A 4,736-nucleotide genomic window follows, 5' to 3' on the forward strand; every position below is an offset into this window, starting at 1 on the left:
ACTATTAAATTTGTATTGGTATTATTAAACTTTTATTGATGCATGTTTTATTATTATTGTCAATCTGCATCTTATAGAGGAAGAGCCAAAACTAGAGATATTAAATACATTGAAGTGAAAGGAAATGAGATATGCTAGATTTAAAGTTTATTTTCACGTTTTTACTCCAAAGTAGAACTCATCATCACTGCCATGTTTTATTGTCTGCCTTCCACTGACAAATCTAATGTATGAGGTAGTAAAATGACATTTTTGCCCAAATATATACCTTGGTATTTGAAACTTACACAATCAGATGGTTTTTTTTTTCAAAAAATGTTATATGCAGGGACCGGCCAGATAGCTCAGCAGACTATATTTTGCTTAGGCAGAGTGCAGCAGCTGGGGTTTGAACTCCGGGGTGCCATGCCTGTCCTGCTCCCGGGATGCACTGAGATGACGTTTGAGACTGGGCATGGTGGAGCATACCTATAATCCCTATGTTTGGGAGGCTGAAAACAGGAGAATCACTACGAGTCTGATCTATGTAGTGAGACCCTGTAGACCCTATACCAAATATATTTTTTAAAAATGTTATATGCAGAGTTTTGCTCTTAAAAATGGGTTAATCTAAATTGGTTTGTAAGACTCATCATCAACCTGTCACATAAACATCAGAGCAGTACCCTGTGAAAGAGGAATAATCAAAACATGAAATTATATGAAGGATGTGGAGGGATACCTTCTATTATTCTTGCTAAGAGTTAATGTTTTTTGTTTGCCCACACATTGATATGAAGAGTCAGCAGACAATCAAATACCCAGTACAGAAAAATTGAGCTGTTTTACCAGATATGAGACAATATTAATTATAATGTTGCAGTAATTAAAATAGTGGTATTAGCACAGGTATAAACATGTTGATCACGGATACAGTCTCAGGAATAGGTTCTAGAGAAAATGCCACTTTCTATGTGGGAAATGTGGGGAAAGGATGAATTATCCAATTGATATAATAACATGAATTGGTAACCTATGCATTAGTATGCACAGTATCAATTTAAGATCAATTGAAGTTTTACCAATATAAGTGATTTTTTTCTTTTAGAAGAAGATATAGAATAATGTCTGCGTAACCATGAGCTAAGTATTTTCTAATTAACAAAGATCAAGCTCCACACATGTAAAAACTAAACCGTCTGCTACATTATTCCAAAAACAAAGTCTTTGATTCACTAAAGGACACAGTGCAAAGAAGTAAAACACACAAATTGGAGGAAAATATCAACAGATGTAACAGACAATATAATATGAATCTATAAGGGATTATTGGAGTCAAGGCAAATAGCTCGAAAAATTGAACAGGAATTCCATAGGAAAAGGTCCTGTAGAAAACAAGAGTACTCAAATCTCTCTTCACAGCCACTAGATTGAGTCAAATTAAATGGTGAGTGTAAAGCTCAAGGTCCTGAGTTTGATCCCTGGTACCACCAAAAAATCAAAAATAAAGTGATAAGTGTTGAGGATATGGGTAACTGGGAAGTCTCATAACTGTCTAGTGGGAGGACAAAGTGGTACAACCGGTTTGGAGAACAATTCAGAAAGATTTAGCAAAAGAGAGGATGCTTATATGTGTTGAGCTCACACTTCCCACCTAGGTCGTAAAGAGACATGTACAAGGATGTTTGCAGATACGTGACAATGGTGAGCAGCCTAATGCCTCGTACCAGGAGAAAGAACAAATGGTAGTATGTACAGTGGGACAGTATAAAAATGGAAAAGTGATGAAAATGCCACGTGTTCATTTTAGTAGCATGAGCTTGCCTCTATTCTTTCATCTTGAATTATATTGAAATTTTACATGCTTTCACTTGACAATGAATAAGTCTCACTGTAATGGATGGACAAGCATGTTGACATGCACTGCTGTGTAAGTTTAGAGGAAATACTTGATGATGGATAAATCTCACAGTAGTGAACAATAAAGCATATTTTATGAGTTTACGTACACTAACTTTACTATAAATTCAGAAACATGCCAAACTAAACATAAAAAAGAAATAGGTAACAATCAACACCCGAGTTGGAATGGCAGCTGCCACTGGAGGATGGAAGGGTGATACGATCGGGAAGAGCTGCAGAGAGGCTTTAAGAGATGGTTAATTTCTTAAGCTGGGGAGTGTGCACTTAGGTGTTCCTTGTTGATCATATATATTCCTATTTATATGCGAATATTTTATATAAACAAAAAGTGAAGAGTATGTTGTTTTAAAATCTTAATTTTCTCTTACAGGTTTGGAAAGATGCTGCCACACAAATATTTTACTCCCTTTCATTGGCATCGGGTGGATTAGTCACACTGTCATCGTACAATAAGTTTGAAAACAACTGTTTCGTTGATACAATGATAGTTTAATAAGTTGCTTCACTAGTGTGTTTGCAGGATTTGCCATTTTTTCTATATTGGGACATATGGCACATATATCTGGGCAGAAAGTCTCTCATGTTGTAAAATCAGGTATGTGGCATTGTATTCTGTCAACTTTAATTCAGTATAGCTCACTTAGGAAATTCTTATATGGTTTCTAGCAGTTTATACTCCTGATTTAAGATGTGGCATTTCCATTCTTATTTCATCTTACATTTGTTTTAATAATATAATTATTGTTAAAGGGCCAGCCAGATAGCTCAGCAGATTAAAGTGCCTGCTTAGGCAGATGCAAGGGCCATGGTTAAATTCCCAGCGTGCTGTGCTGGCCCCACCCCCAGGATTGTACTGAGACTATGATTGAGACTGGGTGTGGTGGTGCACACCTGTAATCTCAGCACTAGGGAGGCTGAAAACAGGAGGGTCACTACGAGTCCCATCTGTGTAGTGAGACCCTGTAAACCCTGTACTAACTACATTAAAGAATAATTATTATTCTTAGATGACTTTGGCAAACAACAGTATATTAGGGAATAATTAGTTAACAAACCTCAATATTTGTTTGATTTTGTTTAATTAAAAAATTTTTTAGTAATGTATTTGGTATAGGGTCTCACTACACAGCTCGGACTCATAGTGATCCTCCTGTTCTCAACCTCAATGCTGGGATTACAGGCGTGCGCCACCGCACCCCACATGTGGTGCCAGGGATTGAACTCCAGTTCTTGTGCTTGCCTAGGCAGATGCTAGACCACTGAGCTATCTTTGTACCCCTTGTTTAATTTTTAACATATGCCCCTTACTGCATAAGTGCAAGTTCTGATATTATGCTAAGCATGTCATGCAGTATGAGGGAAATAATACGTATAGCATACAAATTCCCTTACGTACATCAGCAGCATTAGATGTGATTTTTTTCATTTATTCCAATTTTAGTATTTATTTACTCTATTAGCACATGTTGTAGTCTTGCATAAGAAACCCAGGCAAGCGCTTATTCTACTGAGCCATCTCCCAAGCCTGTCATTTGCTTTTTATATCTATACTCTCTCCTTTAAATGTCTGATCTGATTGTAAGTCCTAAGGATGTGTTTAATATGAGTCCTAATAGTCTGCTTAGATTGGAATGAACTAAATAAATTATAATTCTTCTTGTGTGGAGGCTAGAGAGGTGGAGTTAATTAAGACCTCTTACTAGACAAAAGACAAGGAAGGCTCAGGACAGTGTTATTAGAAGACATGCCCTCTCCACCCAAGAATGGATTGAAATGAATGGTTTGACAGTAGACCTCCTTTTATCTGGTTCTAAAACCGCATCCTACTGTGCACTTCATTAAATTCTCACCCCATTCTCACCATAAGTGTCTGAGAATACAGTGAAGGTTCCTATAAGGGACTATTACTCTAATAGGCACATGTACCCCCTTCTGAATTAATTTTCATCCACAGTTATTGTTATGTAATAGTACAATCCTACTGACAATTTATTACCATATATTTGATTGTAGTTTCTTCTTAGTAAACTAGGCCTTACTAAGAATTTAGACTATCCCATTTGACTTTTCAGTGATTTTTAGTTCAGTGTTGTTAACAAAAACCTTAAAATTTTAAAATGAGAATATAACTCAATATTGGATTGTTTATAGTTTATAGCATTTAACTAATAAGAATATTTTTCATTTTACATTTCAGCACTTTGTAAGATGCAAAAGACCAGCATCTACCTGGGGTCCATACTTGGAAAAACATCGTGGGGAAAGATATAGAGACTTGGTAGTGTCCTGATCACATTGAACTATCTACTTTTACTGCCACTAAGAACCCCAAATGAAATATGATTTTCAAAAATATGTTTGTTGTGTGATGTGATGCTTTTAGAATAGTGGAAATTTTCATTTATTTGTATGCTAAAAATAAAACTGAACATTTTATGTTCAGAATGACAAATGTTTTCCCACTTAAGCAGGCATTAATATAAAATGTGAATTTATTAATGTCTAGCAATGTGATTATATTGCCTTCAAGTTTAGCTATCTGTATAATACACACATAACTATTTCACAATTTTTCAATATTACTGTGATGTTTTTTCTAATACATTGAAAGCTCTATTTGAGCTGATTACTTAGAAAAGTTGTTTTTTATTGTGCAACCCTAGAAAGTATTTGCTTCTATTCTCTCTCCTTTTTTTTCTTTCTTTCTTTTTTTTTTCTGTACCAAGGATTGAACTCAGAACCCTGAGCTTGCTGGGCAAACACTTATTCTGCTGAGCTATCTCCAAGGCCCCTTGCTTTTCTTTTTTTTTTTTAAAGATTTTGTTTATTTAATT

Source organism: Octodon degus, unplaced genomic scaffold (genome assembly GCF_000260255.1).
Source record: "Octodon degus isolate 3935 unplaced genomic scaffold, OctDeg1.0 scaffold00069, whole genome shotgun sequence".
In the NCBI taxonomy this organism is placed as follows: domain Eukaryota; kingdom Metazoa; phylum Chordata; class Mammalia; order Rodentia; family Octodontidae; genus Octodon; species Octodon degus.